Genomic DNA, 19,160 nt, shown 5'->3' on the forward strand with positions numbered 1-19,160 from the left:
CGAAAAAAAACATACATATGGAAATACTGTCCCTCAAACATATGTTAATGAGGATCTACAAAATGTGAAGGAAATACTATGCGCAAATATTTCCAGATATCCTTGGAATCAGAAAAAAATATATTAACAGTTCGCACCACGAATCCGTAATCAAATATAAAAAAAATAATAAAATAAATAAGCAAAAAAGACGTTGGTGAAATGACACTCAGCCTCGAGAAAAATTATCCAGGAATGACAAAAATATATGTATTCCCATGTTAATTGGAACCAAGACAAAGATCGCCGGCCAATTAATCATGCTCTCCGCTCCTTGCATTAAGTCTAATTAGCATGTTCTTCGCTGGGCTTCTATTTAATGAATAAGTCTGTAAGAATATTAGTAGGGAGACTTGCATCACAAAGAAGTCGCTAGAAAGCAGAAAAAAAAGAGTAAGGCGAGTAAATAAAAAACAAGTAGGAAGTGAAAAGAAGGAGTGGGATGGAGGCGGACAGCTGGACGAGAAGGAGAAGGAGAAGGAGCAGGAATGGAAGGAGGACAAGGAGGAGGAATGATCATCGTGACATGAGAGGTAGACTGAGAGCCTGAGCCGTACATGAAGTTCACATTATCACAGAAAAATCTTTACCTGATCTGCTCTCTCTCTCTCTCTCTCTCTCTCTCTCTCTCTCTCTCTCTCTCTCTCTCTCTCTCTCTCTCTCTCTCTCTCTTTCTTAGATGCGAAAAAAACTTTCCTATTGTTTTCATAAACTGAAATAATACCATAACATCAGAAACACCACAAGAATAAGAACTTTGGCATCTTATATTCTTCACATTAAATCAGTGAAAATAATATGATATATATACATACACACACACACACACATATATATATATATATATATATATATATATATATATATATATATATATATATATATATATATATATATATATATATATATATATATATATATATATATATATATATATATATATATATATATATATATATATATATATATATATATGAGTAATGTCTACACTCGAAGCTACACATCCTATTCATCATTCCTCTTAGATTATGCATGCCTGTTTTGTTTCTCTAGGCCTTGAAAAGAAACGCTACGATTATCAACAAGGAGCGGCTGAAACACGTGTGCGAGCAAAGAAAACATCAAAACCATGCTTGTTACACTCTTTCGGGGTTAATTAAACACCAACCCCAAAGGAAAAACATAAACGAAACTCGGCAAAGAAGACAAAGAGAACATGAAGGGAAAGTAAACAAAATGAGCAAACTATTTCATCTTCAAGAGAGAGAGAGAGTGAGAGAGAGAGAGAGAGAGAGAGAGAGAGAGAGAGAGAGAGAGAGAGAGAGAGAGAGAGAGAGAGAGAGAGAGAGAGAATGCGAGAAGGAGAGAAAGTATAGAACTCTTAGGAAAAATAAGAGCTTTACCCACGTACTAACTATTAACAAATCAAAATTATGGAGCAGAGCTTTAAAACTGTTGAGTTGCCTTACTTGTGGAGGATGCTGAAAATACCACAGAACAAGAAATGAGAAAATGTTGCATAAGATTCATGAGGCCAAGACTGGTAATGAAGATTATGAAGAAAAAGGCAAAGGTATTGGGTCATGTGATGAGAAGAGGGTAACTACACTCTTCTTTTGAATTCAGTTATAATATATATACAGTATATATATATATATATATATATATATATATATATATATATATATATATATATATATATATATATATATATATATATATATATATATATATATATATATATATATATATATATATATATATATATATATATATATATATATATATATATATATATATATATATATATATATATATATATATATATATATATATATATATATATATATATATATATATATATATATATATATATATATATATATATATATATATATATATATATATATATATATATATATATATATATATATATATATATATATATATATATATATATATATATATATATATATATATATATATATATATATATATATATATATATATATATATATATATATATATATATATATATATATATATATATATATATATATATATATATATATATATATATATATATATATATATATATATATATATATATATATATATATATATATATATATATATATATATATATATTTGTTTGGGGGCAGTATATATTTGGAGGAACATCATCCTCATAATATTTACTATGAAGAAATTTACTTACAGTTTTCTCGAATAAGTTGGCGGTGAAGCCATTTTTATAGAATAACCCTTGAGAAAAATTACTTCATCATGAAAATCTTATTTTTTTCTCAAGGACTATTTCTATAAGAATGGCTTCATCACTAGCTTATTCGAGAAAAATTCAAGTAAATTTCTTCATAGTAAATATTATGAGGATGATGTTCCTCCATATATATATATATATATATATATATATATATATATATATATATATATATATATATATATATATATATATATATATATATATATATATATATATATTATAAATCTGGAGGAGCTTCATCCTCATAGTTTTAAAGTTTTCTTTTCACTAAAAGTTTAGATTATTAAGAGGTCACTCGGCTTGTCCCAAATTAAGATTATGATAATTGAGTCCTCTGTGGAAAGCCCGGAGGTAGTTGCGGTGGAGGGAGGAGGCAGGTTGTTGTGCGAGAACCACGGTTCGTCATTACAATAAGGGAACTGATTCACAAAGAAGATAACATGACGGCAATAAGTCCTGCAAAATTCTTTTAGCATGAATTAGTCACCACAAAATAATAATTTTATTGAACAAAACTTAATAACTACAAGCATTAATATACATGTTTCTTTCCCACAATAAGCATGGTGATGAAGCTGTGTGGCGTTGTGTGTGTGTGTGTGTGTGTGTGTGTGTGAGAGAGAGAGAGAGAGAGAGAGAGAGAGAGAGAGAGAGAGAGAGAGAGAGAGAGAGAGAGAGAAATCTTCCAAATATGCATAAAATAGAGAACATTAAATTTCACACAATCTGTGGACAATTCATGCAAAACTTATGCATTTTAAGTGATCGCACGTAAGACTTAGGAATAAACAAATCCGAATCGAAAAATGAAGGACATTTTTGTTAGTGTCAGTAATTTTGCCACTTATGGAGAGAAGTGTGCGAGTAATTATCCTTGAGAGAGAGAGAGAGAGAGAGAGAGAGAGTGTGTCCCTGCAATGAAGAGTAAAAACCAACACCAACTCCGCCTTTTTCCTGCTCAAAGTTTCATTAAAAAAATCCAACACAAAAGTTTTTAATAAAGAGAAAGGAACTGTCACACTTCACATTAGGGAGGACAGAGTCTGAGAAGAAATAGGAAAAGGAAGAAGAGAGTTTCATTCACAAATTATTCGATATAGAAGGAAGAGGTCATCATTCATAGACTCTGGGAACAAGAAGTGAAAAATTAGATTAAAAGCAGAAAATGCATGTCACGAAGAATTCACTTAACTCTTAAAAGCAGCGAGGTCCACTGGGCACCGCCTTTTTCACTCTCCTCCTTAACATTCTCCTCCTCATGACACATTACGGTAGATAAATGGGTGACTTTTCTAGGCGGCGACTGAAGGGGCGTGAGTGGTTCCATTAATGGGCAGGTTATGGTCAGTAAGTTTAATAAATCCGTGAAGGGTCGACGGTCCCCTCTTTGGGTTAGGTTAGGTCAGGCAAGTTATGATGGAGTTTGAAGAAATTTGGGAGGCTGAGATAACGGATACATATTTTCCTAGTTCTTTTGGGTAACTTTTCTAGATTTGGCAACAATATTATAGATGCTCGTGTGTTTGTTCCAAACATTTATCAGAGTTCTTCACTAACACTATCGTTCTAAGTCACTTGTTTTCTTTATATTCCTTGAAAGAAAAATGTACAACTTCGCATCCGCTTTAAAATCAAAGGATAAAATAATCCTTTACCTTAACATCAAGACCACAAATTACATGATATGCCTTTCTTATAGCAATAAACGTTCAGCTAAGGTTTAATTAACAACACTAATTTGCCTTGTATTCGCACTTAAGCATTTCATACCACACTCCCTAGCCGAGACAGGTCGTAATGTGACGGGACCTAACTTGTGGCATCTTGCGACCAAAAGTTGGAATCAAGTTATGAATTAATGCGATGCTCGGCTGGGCTTGCCGGGCCAGGAACGAAGACAGGGATGAGGCAGGGCGTTGGTGGTGACGTGAAGGTAGTGGCAGAGGAAACGCAGGGACTGAATTGAACAGTTTGAATATCAAGCAGCAACCTAACAATTCAGTCCGTGGTAACAAGACTGCTACAGGTGTGGTAACATTACATTAACAATTTATCAGAAAAAATATATGTACTCCCAACAGCGCATATGAACTTTAGAGTTGCTGTGGAGGACGTGAGAAACACAATAGCGAGAATCGTTGAATTATGCTGTCGTATGATTTTAATAAAGTGTATATTGTGAGTGAGATATAGGGAGAGTAACTTGACTATATAACCGTGACTTTAGAGCAGTGTTGCCGGCAATACCTACGGAAAGATCTTTTAATATTTACCCTCTAATTTAACCTAGTACTACCTGACCTAACATTGGCAACGCTATAGCAGTGAGGTAAACAGCATACTTCAGGAGATGTAACAGTGGGTTTGCATATCGTGTATATTCCTCTGTGATACAGCAGGTGGATGTATTTCTTTGTTTAAAGTGTTTGACAATTACTGAAATGACTTCTTTCTACTTTACCCACGGTTAAGTTTATCCAACACCAACAAGTCTTAGCAACTGATACATACCTACAGTACGTACTTAAGTAGGTATCCAAGAACTGTTGGTAATTCTTGCGTAAACCAATAAGACAAAATTGACTTAAGATCGTGTTACCTTTCCAAGAATGTAATTGTAATGTTTCCCTCAAAGTTTTACGTTATATATAGCCATTACAGGAACATTAAGACATGCATTACAGACGAATTTATGAAGTGTATTAGCAACCCAGTAGGTGGGAACCTAGTCGTCACCATGACAACGGCTCCTTGTCAGGAATCGCCAGAGTTACACAAACTAAACCTTCCCATGGAAAGGTAATGAAAACTCACATCCCAAATGACAGATAACATAATCTTTGCAAACTTTATCTGACCAGTACGCTTCCTGGCGCATCGACCAAACTTCTTTTTAATGTAAAATTTAAATATTTTTCTCTAAAAAGCTACTTAGCAACTACTTCTTTTCCGAGTTCAACAAATCACAAGACAACAGTCTCTTTTCCGTGACAATTCCGTCAGTATTCAAGCGACGTGAGCTTAAAGTGAGTGTCGATGTATGTACTTACATGTGGTTAACGATGAGGAGTGTCCAGCGTGGAAGTTTCAGGAAAGTGCAAGAGGTAAGTTGTATCTGTTCACAGTGAAACTTACGGGTGTTTATAAGTGACTGTGTGATGCAATCATTTCGAAGCTATTTTATTGTAATAGAGAAGTTCTGAAGGAGCTCCTGCAAGACCATCTGATTCTAACTTTCGTGACGGGGAGATTACACTTCTCGGCAGGCTTCACCATAATTGTGACTGGGAACCCATGTAACAGCGGTAATTATGCAGTACCAATGACAACCCCCCCTTCTACACACACACACACACACACACACCGATCCCACTAACTTCCACTGGACCGTCACATACAGCAGAATTACCTAATCTAACATTTAAACCTGAATCACCCTTGTTATCCTGCTATTCTCGCTAACACACAGGTTATCCATCATCGACAGCCGCGCAACACACCAACTGCCATTCAATTTCTAACAACTTGTTATCGCCTACCTACATTGATCTTACGTCTGGCACATCACTGTCCTGTTTGCCCCTCACCCCTCTCCAGGCTTCCTCTTCGTCGCCCCTCCAACTCCCCCCTCCTCCCCCATTCCCTCTTTTGGTCTAATTACTGATAATCTAATCTTCTCACTTCTCTGCTGATCCCCTCACTATCCTCCTGCCCCTTTCCCCCATTAAAAGACCCTCTAAACAACCATGATCCTCCCAGTGCTTCCCTGAGCTCACCAGTCTCCTCAGCACCCTTCCTTTCCCTTATTTATAGTTTCCCTTAAGCCCTTCACCGCTCACTCCAACCCTCACTGCTCACCTCATCCATCACCGCATCCCTGTCTCTGTCACCGCTCTCTTATCCTGTTTACCGTTCCCCTGATCCTATTTGCCGCTCCCCTAAGTCCTTCACCGCTCACCTCATGTCATACCCTTCACCACTCCTCTCTGGCCCTCCATTTGTTCCACTAATCCTTTTAACCTTTCCCTGATCACCTGACCGCTTCCCTGATCTACTCCCAGCTCCCACAGTCTTCTTCCTCCTAAGATCCTTTACTTCTCCATACCAACAGTCAGCTTCTTGACTCTATAGCAGGCTTCTTCACTGCACCGAATTGAAAAGAAATGTCTAAATTTTAAGAGAAGGATAGAGAAGAATACATGCATGTCAACTTGATCTCGTAGAAGGTGCGAAAAAAGTGATTTTTTTTATTTATATTGCATATATATATTATTTTATATATATTATTTATATTATTTATATCGCATAGTTCGCATTATTCATTTATTTTCTTTTTACTTTTTATATTTACTGTTGTTTTCAATTTCGTTGTTTGCAAGTCCACCTCCCACCTTTGTCTATTTCAGTACGCCACATTCCTGACATCCTCGCCGTCGGTCTGGACAGCCTCGACGCTCCCTGCACCGCCTCGTCCACCACGGGATTTGTGTAAGTGTTAACCTCCTCGTTTGCGTCCTTTGTTCTTCCTCGGTGTCTTCCATCCACACCCCAGCCAGCCCTGCGGGTGCTTTAAATATTACTTGGGAATTTCAGGTCTTTTTATCTTTTATTTTCATTTTTTCATCATTTTTTTATTTATTCAAATCTATTTCCTTTTACATATTTTGGTATTTGCACATAATTTCTGAAGCAACACGAGAGATTGCTCAGTTATTCACTGACACTGGATAAATATTTGGTACGCGTGCTTGCTATACTTTCACATCTCATGGTAAGGAACCAAGTCATTAACTACCAAGCGTGAGATCCGTAATTGCAATTATCATTGTTGACGGTAAAATATGCAATAAAACGCCTCATTTCTAGGAGCAGAGGAGAATGTTTAATGGTAGCTGCAGGACCGTTATCCTTCATACTTTCTAACAGAAGTTTTCTATAGATGATTCTATGACAGCGTTCCCACGAATTGATGCGATCAAGTGAGTATTCCTGTAATAGAGTTAGTGGCAGTGTTCCAGATCTGTTTGTAGCCGGGATGTTGCAGATTGACCGTGGTTCACCAGGTTGTTAGCGTAGGAGGCAGCGCAGTACTACTTAGTAAGTTTACAAAGTACTACATTCCATAGCTGCGACTGTCCACAGTTAGATGCATGATTGGTAAGGTCATCAAAGGCCACGGAATGAAAAGAACATTTACTGAAGAAAAGCTCTTGTATTATTATTATTGTTATTATTATTATTATTATTATACTATTATTATTATTATTATTATTATTATTATTATTATTATTATTATTATTATTATTATTAGAAATTTAAATCCAACATCTATATATGGTGAATTAATACCGATGCACTGTATATATTTCCAACTTCCATACACAACATGCACCTCCGCTCGTTCTACTTCCATGCATGATGGGCAGCTCAACTGAAAACATTTCATGTCATAGAAACATGTATATAACGTAAACCGAAATTGAAAAATTAACACAACCAAAATTTTCCTTGTAATTTGGCAGGATAATGCAACACAACACAAACTCCTGAACTGGAGCGCGTGTTGGTAATATGTAGACAGTTGTAAGTAGTTATGTCAAGAAGAAAGAATAAGTTGAGGACAGGGAATTTTTAAACTTAGGGTAAGCAGAGAGAGAGAGAGAGAGAGAGAGAGAGAGACCATATCCCCATCAGTTATTCCCCTAACTGCAGTCGGTCTCCATTTCCTTGTGTTATGGCCGCCCCTTCGCTCGCCCATCCGTGTCATACAAGTGCTGCAGCTCTCCCCTTGGAGGTCTGCAATCCAGACGGCTCAGCCATTCCCCGTGCCACTGTTTAAAGGAAGTGTGGCTGAAAATCATGTGTTGCTGCAATGAGGAGTGTTGGGTTCGCTACTGAATATAGTACGTGATTTTTTTTTTTTTTTTAATACGTAACGATAGCCGTCATTTTTTTTTTTTTTTTTTTTACGTATACTGAAAATATGGAGAGTTGTGGGTTTAATATGGGACCAAGTAATTACCTTCCTAAAATTGACTTTTTTCATCATATACCATATTATATTTTAAAGAAATGTGTGACTGCTATGGTAATACTACCATCATATTTCTTTTTTTTTTTTCAATTTACTTTTTTTTTATTATAAACAGGGATTTTGCTCTTGGGAAAGTTTTGGGTTTGATGGGACAAAAATGCTGCACCGTGACTGATTTGCAAGCGCTAGAATTTTGGAGCCGGAAAAATATTAACCAACTTCATTTATTTCGGAGATTGCTTGTCAAACTGAGTATGGTGACGGTGTTGTGTATGTGGCGAGACTTTTTTTCCGTGTGTGTGTGTGTGTGTGTGTGTGTGTGTGTGTGTCGAGTGAGAAGAAAGAGCGATAGGAAGGAAGTTCGTGATAAATGTAGGGAGAGGCAAGTGCCGTTGAGAGGGATAGCGGGTGCCAGATAGACTAGTGAAAAAGAAAAGGGGAATATTGGTTTTGTCGAGCCAGTACGTGTGTGGCGGAAAGTACGCAGAAAAGCAGTATACGTATGTAGGTATCATCATTCAAACTACTAGTGTGTATAATTCTTCTATATGACAGGCGTACCTCCGCACTCAAAAAATAAGCTGGTTAAAAATCTCTCTCTCTCTCTCTCTCTCTCTCTCTCTCTCTCTCTCTCTCTCTCTCTCTCTCTCTCCATTCTTCGTCCTATTTTTATCCATTTTCCTATCTCTTCACTCCCTTGACTTGAATCTATTGTTCCTTCGTTTCTCCCCCTTTTCTGTTTTATCTTATATTGGTTTCTCTTCCATTTTCTCTTTGTCGCTCCGCTCTTCTTGGTTCCAACGGCGCTCTTTCTTGATATTTGTGTTTCATCGTTCTATCTCATTCTCTTTTCTTTTGCTCCCGTTCACTTTTCTCCTGTTATTTTACCTGACGCAGTGTATATCTTCATCCATCCTCTTTTCCTGCCCACACTCCTCGCCACCTCCCCATTCCTTCTTCTTCAGTTACTAAACCAATACCCCCACCACCACCACCACCGCCGCCATCACCACCACCACCACCACCACCACCACCACCACCACCACCACCTTCACCTTTAGCAATATTACTTTCCTCCTGTCCTCGCCCTCCTCCCCCCAACATTTCCTACGGCAACGCACTTATATATGCAGGAAACATTTGCATGAGGATCACGTAGTTTAATTACACGAATACATTAAACATTGGCCATCCTTTTCGTGAATCCCGAAATGAGAAATGTCAGAAATATTAGTTTACCGTTTGTTGTGTGTGTGTTTGTGCTGCATATTGTTATGTGCATCACGTGCTCTTTTGTGAGAGGACCAAATATTTATGCTTGTGTTCCTGACGGAGGGAATATTGGTAAGGTTGCCATCAGTGTTGTACGTGCGTGAAATACTCTGGCGTGGCACTGGAATTTCCCTTAAATGAAAATAGAAAAATAAAATCTCGTGAAGAGAAAGAAGGAAAAGACTTGAATGCCAGAGGAGTGGAGAGAGATAATTATGTTCCATTATTCAGGGAATGTGTGGGCCGACCTTGATGCAATTATTTTTGTTTTGTGTAGGAAGTAATACATTGGTTAATGTGTTTAATTCCATTTGATTTGTCATAATCCTGCAGGACTAAGTGTTGTTTTATCTACACACACACAAACATAAACACACACACACACACACACACACACACACACACACACACACACACACACACACACACACACACACACACACACACCTCTGAATCGTGTAGCTAATAACTTGCCAAGATTCAACAAAGCGCACATAACTCACAAAACAAACGAGTGTACCTATCAGCGCGTCGGACTGGTACTCGTGAATTAAATCTCAATAATAGGCTACACGTTTTCCTAAGCCTAGCAGTTCCTCCCTGGTTTGATTTACGTGCCAGCAGTAAATCATCGGCATGGCCAGGCGAGGAGTGAGCCAGTTATTCCTCACAATGCATCAGTGAACCTGTATTTTTTGTCACGTTAAATGAGATATACTGCGTTAAGGACACACCACCACTTTTAGTTTAGCCTGTGGGGAGAGCGTAGCCATTACCTTAAGCCAGCCAGACTACCTCAGGCTGTCGAGGCGCCGCAGCCCTACCGTAGTGCGTCCGTGGAGTGAGGCAGGCATTATCCCGCACGAGGAGCACTAAGCCGCGGCTGACTTGAGTGTCGCTGAGGCTTAAAGGTGTGGCTGTCGGTGAGTGTTGGGAGGGAGGAAGGGGATTCTTGACGGAAAGTGTTGTGGTGTGTATGAGAGAGAGAGAGAGAGAGAGAGAGAGAGAGAGAAATCTACAAATCCAGGGCTCGAGTGACTGAGCCATATGATGCGATGCTTCATATGATCTGAGTCGTAAACAGTATTTCCAATAAACTGTCAGACTTGTTACTTGCTTCATACGTAAGGTGGTGCCCCACATAACGCGGCGCAGCAGAGCCGTGGTGTGCTGGGGTTAAAACCAGCGAGTACAGTAACTGGCTGCAGCTTCGCCTAGTCTCTTGTCGACTCTATCTTCTTTTAGGGTTCGTCTTCCAGGACACCATTTCAACGGTTTTTCTGTCATGATCAAGAGGAGTTATCCACCTCATGTAAAAATTAATTCTCTGATGTAATGTGAATAGTCTCAATATTATACCTTGTAATAATTATTTATTATTATTGACATCATAGAAAACGGTCAGTTTATAACTTTTTTTTTTACATTAATTTTGATGTTTTATAGAATTGCGAATAACGTATTATATGTATTAAAACCAGTCTTCCCCATTAAGGAGCGAGCTCAGACCGATCTTCGGGTAGGACTGAGACCACAACACACTCCACACACCGGGAAAGCGAGGCCACAACCCCTCGAGTTACATCCCGTACCTTTTTACTGCTAGGTGAACAGGGGCCACACATTAAGAGGCTTGCCCATCTGCCTCGCCGCCTCGGGACTCGAACCCGGCCCTCTCGATTGTGAGTCGAGCGTGCTAACCACTACACTACGCGGTGTGTGTATGTGTGTGCGTGCGTGCGTGCCTGTGTGTGTGTGTGTGTGTGTGTGTGTGTGTGCGTGTGTGTGTGTGTGTGTGTGTGTGTGTGTGTGTGTGTGTGTGTGTGAGTGTGATGACTCTCTGATCACGGTCACGGAGAGAGTCAGAGCATGGACCAAGTGGCGAAGGTTAAGTAGATGGAGCATAAAGGCTTAGTTTTTAGGTGGTTGAACCAATCTAAAGAAAACTTGATCCTTCACCTGGTGTGGGGTTACCAGGTGTTGTTACTGAGAAATTACATGACCAAGATAGGTAAGGAGACAAGTGCTGGCGCCTGTACCAGCGTATGAAAATTGCCTTTCGTTCACGATTCTGTGAAAGAAGAAAAGGTTTTACTGTAAAGAAAACAGACTGACTGAACTCATCCTGTTGGTGTCCACAATCCTGAAAAAATACATCAGAATTTCTGTTTATCCGTCTTGATTATACAACTTAACATTTTTGCATTGATGTTTTTGTGGTTTAAATGTTGTAATGAATCTGCAGTCTTCATGTCTTACTAATATTCTCACCATATAGCTAAATGCCATCATTTCACAGGTATTAAGAATTTTCATAACAGTGTAATAATATGGTTTCAAAGCTATAATAAGTGTATATATTCAGGCTAAACAAGTAAAATAGCTAAAAATAATTAAACGTAGTTGTGGCTTGTTTACGTAATCAGATGCCATTTCCATGAAGAGAGATTGGGTCCGTGTGTGGGTAAATCACTAATTACTACCACCACAAGCAGAAACACGCTCATTTACACAAGAAATACGCGTCATGCATGTATTTACCTTCCAGCAAATGTACCGCTGGAATATGACGTTGTATTCCTGTTGAATTCCAGCTAAAATTAGACTGTGTCAGATTTTTTGGATGTTCTCTCAGTCATTAAGCACACTGATAACTTTCTCTTTTAATATTCATACAACGTTATAAAGTGAAGGCACACCTGCGTGAAATTCATATAGGGAGATTATGATGTGATTTCCTGCATATTTCACGTTCACCTGCACGGTGGTAGTATTACCGTGAAAATAATGGGAGTGCCTCTGTACGAATCCAAATCCACCTCCCTTTTTCTGAGATACCAGGAAAGAGAAAGATGAAAATAATAATAATCCGATGTTCCCTTAAGGGTCTAAAATCTAAAAATCACACAAAAGAGGCAAGGCTGAAGGGCAAGGAACCGATGCTCCTCTGCGAACCATTAAATCATAAAAGTACTTTCACTGGTGTATGACATTGTGCTTTAGTATATCGTAGAATAAGGACAATCTCTCTCTCTCTCTCTCTCTCTCTCTCTCTCTCTCTCTCTCTCTCTCTCTCTCTCTCTCTCTCTCTCTCTCTCTCTCTCTCTCTCTCTCTCTCTCTCTCTCTCTCTCTCTCTCTCTCTCTCTCTCTCTCTCTCTCTCTCTCTCTCTCTCTCTCTCTCTCTCTCTCTCTCTCTCTCTCTCTCTCTCTCTCTCGATCTACCAACACCATTTCACTACCAACCTGCTTCACATTTTTCCTTTCGCTTTCCCTCCCTCCTTTCCTCCCTTCAACGACCACTTTCACCACTTCCTGGAGGCCAATTGTGCACCTCATTTTTGTCGAGGGTCGCCTGGGCACAATATTGGGTTTCCGGAGCACCGGGAAACAAAACATTGCACCACCGCGCCACCTGAGACCGGGCGCCACTGTCCCTGTGCCTCACCTGTCGTACTCTCTCTCTCTCTCTCTCTCTCTCTCTCTCTCTCTCTCTCTCTCTCTCTCTCTCTCTCTCTCTCTCTCTCTCTCTCTCTGGTTAGATGTCTGCTTTCCTCCTAGTTATATAAATGTTCTAATATCTCTGAGGTATTTTCGTTTGGACATTTTAATTGTTCTATTGATTGAAATTTTTCATTAAGAATATCACCTGTATTAATTATTTTCAAATGGCTCACTCTGCGACGGAAATCTTTCCTATACCAAAATTCCAATTCTTTTTCCGTTACGAGCAATGCAGTCATGAAGAATAAGGAGGGAGAAAGAATGGTTGAAAAAAGTCAGGAGAGACAGAAGTAGTGTGTAAGGAAAAGTAGTAAGAAGAGAGAAAGGAGCAGGGTGTTGGCTGGTGTGAGATCCGAGGGACCATGGGGTGAGACGGCTGGAGGGTTCGGCGGAGGGACGACACCCGCGGGAGGATACTCTGGGCTGTCGGTTACCAGATCCGAGTGGAGAAGTGTGACCTCGAACACGAAGGAAAAAGAGATAGTCGGAGCCTCCCGCGTCCATGCGTTGAGTGAAACCAAGTTAAGGTAAAGGCAAGCTCGGGAACATGCACCACAGGGTAAAGGAGTGGTGCACGAACATTCTAGACTCCGATCAGAAGTCCAGAATAACGAATTTATGCGGAAAATGTACAATATACAAGATCTAACCCCTCGAGCCAATTTGAGACCATAAAAAGATAAGATGAGTATTCAACAGACACAAAAATGTAGGAAAATTTTAACTGAAAGCGATACAAGTGTACGAGAAGCTCATATATGAAAGGTAATTTTGTAAACGAAGAGAAGAAAAAGAATCATGTAAATTGGTATTGTGTAGTCGAAAATCTTTGAGCTATGAATCACTGAGAATTAGTGCAAAGGAAATAAGTAGGAATGAGAGAGAGAGAGAGAGAGAGAGAGAGAGAGAGAGAGAGAGAGAGAGAGAGAGAGAGAGAGAGAGAGAGCTGCCAACGCCGCTGGCAAGTTACGTTGCGTAAGACGAGTTTCACATCTCATTGACGCTCGAGGGGTGACCAATCTCTACGCCGCCCAAGTCCGATCCGTCATGGAGTATGCTCCTCTGACTTGGTCGTCTTGTCCCCTTTTCCTACCTTGGCCTCCTTGACAAGGTCCAAGACCGTGGCCGGCGGCTCATCTCTACTAAGGTTCTCCCAGACGAGCAAGCTCCCCTCCTACAACCTCTACAGCACAGGAGAGATGTGGCGGGTCTGTGTGCCACCTACAAGATCCACAAGGAGGGCGCCCCACACCTCTCTGCTCTCCGGCAGCCGTGGGCCGCGCCCCCACAGCACGAGGGAGGCTTGCACGGAGAATCACCTCACTGTTCCATTCGCCAGGACGGAGACCTTCCTCCGTTCTTTTGTGCCAAGATACACTAGGCTTTGGAACAACTTAGTGAGTGATACAGATATACACAAGGCTCCTACTCTTCAGAAATTTAAGTGTGAGGCTAATAAATGGCTAAAAGTGTAATAGCGTATTGTTTTAAATGAAAGTGTATCTTTTGAAATGAAAATGTTGGCCTTCAAAAGTGAATGTGTGACTTTCGGCAAGAAAATTTTTAACCAAGTAAATGTGAATCTTTCAAGGAAAAAGATAATTAGTGAAAAGTGAAAGGGGCGTGTATATCCCAGAAAGTCTATGTAACAAATGGCATCTTGTATTATTGTGTGCAATTTTTACTATTTAGTTTATATAACTATTTTACTATTTTGTATTGCATTGCATTTCTCATGTACTAATATTATGTCAAAGATAGTTCTCGGCAACTCACCGTGAACTTTTGGCTATTTACTATATAGACCTTTGTAATATCAATTTGTAAATAAAAAAGAGAGAGAGAGAGAGAGAGGGGAAGGAAGGAAGGTGAGAATACAGAGGAGACATGGGGAGTTCCGGTGGCAAACAAGTGCCGAGCGGTTAAGGGAGGTGACCGCTAGCATGTATAGGCTGACCACGTAGATAATAGATACGGTCTCGATCGCCCCTGAGAGGAAAAACAGAGGCAGGACGTCTGTGTTAGGTTGAAAAAATAATAATATTCTGGGCAACATATACGAGTAAGAATGAACACAAATTTGAATCAGGTCCATTGCTCCACATTTACTGTGTTTGTGCTATGATCGCGTTCTTTTTTTATTATTATTATCAATGTAGGACCTAAACTCACTAATTTTAAGTGAATGGAATGTGTGTACCGGGAGTGGTGGAGAGGCGGCGTCACTGTCCATGCAGCCATAAAGAATAAGGACACGCCAGTCTCAATGAGGAGTCTGAGGCACCGAGGGGCATCAGAGAGTAAATAGTGTTGACACTTAGGGTCCTTTTGCTTTTTACTCTTTTCGTGTGTTTGCTACTTCCGTGATGTTTTCAGGAGACAATATCAGTATACACTGAGCATATTTATAGTAATATAAAGAGTTTGACTGCTAAACTAAATTACTTGTAGGACAGAGGATAAATTACACAGTCAAGAGAGAAAAAATAAATAAGTAAATAAATATAGATGGTAACTGCGGTACAAAAAGTGAACTGCAGACATTTTTCCGAGTAGTGTCACGAGTATCAGAGTGATGAATCCCTCGAGGCCGGGAATGAAAGTGGAGGTGAAGCGATATTCCCGTGTAGGCTTCCGCGTGGGAGTCGCTGGGAGTTAATTTACTTGTAGCAGCAACACCTGGCCACGAACACACGCTCCGATCGTGATAAGAACCAAATGTAGAAAAAGTCATGCAAATTAGAGGAAATATAACAACTACAACCATTTAACCCATATGATAACTGTCCCCACACTTCCCATAATGAATTATGGACATCCTGGCTAACTGTCACTGCTCCGCGCCTCTCACTGCTCTGAACCATCTTGTACGCAGAGATTTCCTTCAACTCCCCCTGCACTGGGTATTTCACCAACATATGTGGTGTTCATCCATGTTTTTGGAACACCACATGGATTTCATTGATAGAATGCTCCAGTGTCTGATTTATTGCTCGACTAGTCTCATTGTGTGTTGTCAACGGCTTCGAAAAGTGTGGAGCCTCTTGTAGTTATCAACGATTAAAGAAGAAAGATACACTATAGCTGCGCGTGGCCTTTCCTCTCATATTGATGGCCTTCAAGCCCGCTGTCGTTGATAACCCTTACCTGAAGACACGGTGACTGTAAAGTCCGGGTTCCCACACTTTCCCATGCCAGTATTTATCCAGATAGCAATTTATCAACAAAATTCGAAGGTAGGATGAAGAGTTGGGTAGTGAGCGTCCGATGTCCCAAACAGGATTAGAACGAGAGTCGCTGATTTGTAACAAGGCGCGCCAGCCACTCCATTAATATATATATATATATATATATATATATATATATATATATATATATATATATATATATATATATATATATATATATATATATATATATATGTATATATATATATATATATATATATATATATATATATATATATATATATATATATATATATATATATATATATATATATATATATATATATATATATATATATATATATATATATATATATATATATATATATATATATATATATATATATATATATATATATATATATATATATATATATATATATATATATATATATATATATATATATATATATATATATATATATATATATATATATATATATATATATATATATATATATATATATATATATATATATATATATATATATATATATATATATATATATATATATATATATATATATATATATATATATATATATATATATATATATATATATATATATATATATATATATATATATATATATATATATATATATATATATATATATATATATATATATATATATATATATATATATATATATATATATATATATATATATATATATATATATATATATATATATATATATATATATATATATATATATATATATATATATATATATATATATATATATATATATATATATATATATATATATATATATATATATATATATATATATATATATATATATATATATATATATATATATATATATATATATATATATATATATATATATATATATATATATATATATATATATATATATATATATATATATATATATATATATATATATATATATATATATATATATATATATATATATATATATATATATATATATATATATATATATATATATATATATATATATATATATATATATATATATATATATATATATATATATATATATATATATATATATATATATATATATATATATATATATATATATATATATATATATATATATATATATATATATATATATATATATATATATATATATATATATATATATATATATATATATATATATATATATATATATATATATATATATATATATATATATATATATATATATATATATATATATATATATATATATATATATATATATATATATATATATATATATATATATATATATATATATATATATATATATATATATATATATATATATATATATATATATATATATATATACCTACGTATATTACATCCTATTACGGTTTTCTTTATATCTTAATGACAATTGATAATAATAATAATTATTATAATTATCACTAACATAATGATAATAATGATAATAAAAATAATAATGATAATAATAATATGATAATAATAATAATGAAAATAAAAATAATAATAATAATAACAGCAATAATAATTATGATAATAGTGAATAGCAATTATAGCATCATTTGTCTTCCCTAAGTGCAATATGAGTTTACAGTTCCTCGATCGTTTATTGTGGAGTTTCACAACACACAGTAACGGTGACAATATCATGTGCTCTGAATAACATTGTGTCTGGGGCAGTGGCAATGATAACAATATTTTGCAAAAAACATCACATTTTCCGGGGAAACGAACATTCTATTCACCACAGCCCACACCATATTACTGTATGCCAGCAAATATTGGTCGTGTTCAAACCGGTTGACCAACGACTCGGCAAAATTTGGCTTCTGGTTTTTCCTTTAAATTGTGCCTTTACTCTCCTTTTTTTCATAAAAGGAAGTGTTTACATAGATCCTCACGTATCCTTTCGTAACAACAACAACAAACAAACAAAGACCCGTGAATATACTTATAGATTTTGTTTCATTATTATGTTCATGAAAAAGGTCAGGGGAACAAATGGAACTGGATGGGTGTGTGTCATTTTGCTTTTCCGCATTGTAAATTTCATCGTGAATCAGATGATTGGCGCCCGAGTTACAGTTGTCTTTGTTATTGTTTTATCATGCGTTTGTTACTCTAGTCATTGTTGTGTACGTGAGAAGAGAACATGCGTAGTGACAGATACGGGAACAAATATTTATCACGACAGCTGCAATAGTTTTCATATTTCAAGATTATATTTGTTGCTTAGTTTCCGAGTGCGTGTGTTATTCGCAGACTACTTGATACTTCTCCTAAAGTGTAGTCGATGTCCTTTATTAAGAAAGTGAGAGAAATAACTTTTTATATGTAATGGGCCTTAAAATTATTTGGAGCAATTTACTTAACTCAGATTTAGTAAATTCTTTCATCACAAAGAATTTTCCACACATAGAGCAGCCAACTTTCTCTCTCTCTCTCTCTCTCTCTCTCTCTCTCTCTCTCTCTCTCTCTCTCTCTCTCTCTCTCTCTCTCTCTCTGCTTCTTTCTTCCTATATTACTATGTAATTTTTCAAGTGGCCATGATATAGTGAGACACTGATATTAGTTTACTATGTACCATAGAGGTTTTTTTTATAGTTTTTTTTTTTGCTAATTGGAAATGACGCGCGGCAGGAATAGTGGCGAATGCACACACACACACACACACACACACACACACACACACACACACACACACACGCCCGGTAACTCATTGGTTACAGCGCTGGCTTCACAAGCTAGAGGACCGGGGTTCGATTCCTCGGCCGAGTGGAGATATTTGGGTGTGTCTCCTTTCACGTGTA

General features: G+C 36.6%; 1 protein-coding gene and 1 pseudogene across 1 annotated transcript in view; both read left to right on the forward strand.

Annotated features, from left to right (window-relative positions):
- The window catches only part of LOC123499864, an 18,931-nt pseudogene extending 11,058 nt beyond the window's left edge, over positions 1-7,873 (forward strand).
- The window catches only part of LOC123500003 (serine/threonine-protein phosphatase PP1-like), an 82,210-nt gene continuing 69,779 nt past the window's right edge, over positions 6,730-19,160 (forward strand). Inside the window, exon 1 of the mRNA XM_045248600.1 lies at positions 6,730-6,811. The gene's annotated coding sequence lies outside the window, so the exon portion shown is untranslated. The remainder of the gene's footprint in view (positions 6,812-19,160) is intronic.

This window comes from Portunus trituberculatus, chromosome 50 (assembly GCF_017591435.1).
Source record: "Portunus trituberculatus isolate SZX2019 chromosome 50, ASM1759143v1, whole genome shotgun sequence".
Classification (NCBI taxonomy): Eukaryota; Metazoa; Arthropoda; class Malacostraca; order Decapoda; family Portunidae; genus Portunus; species Portunus trituberculatus.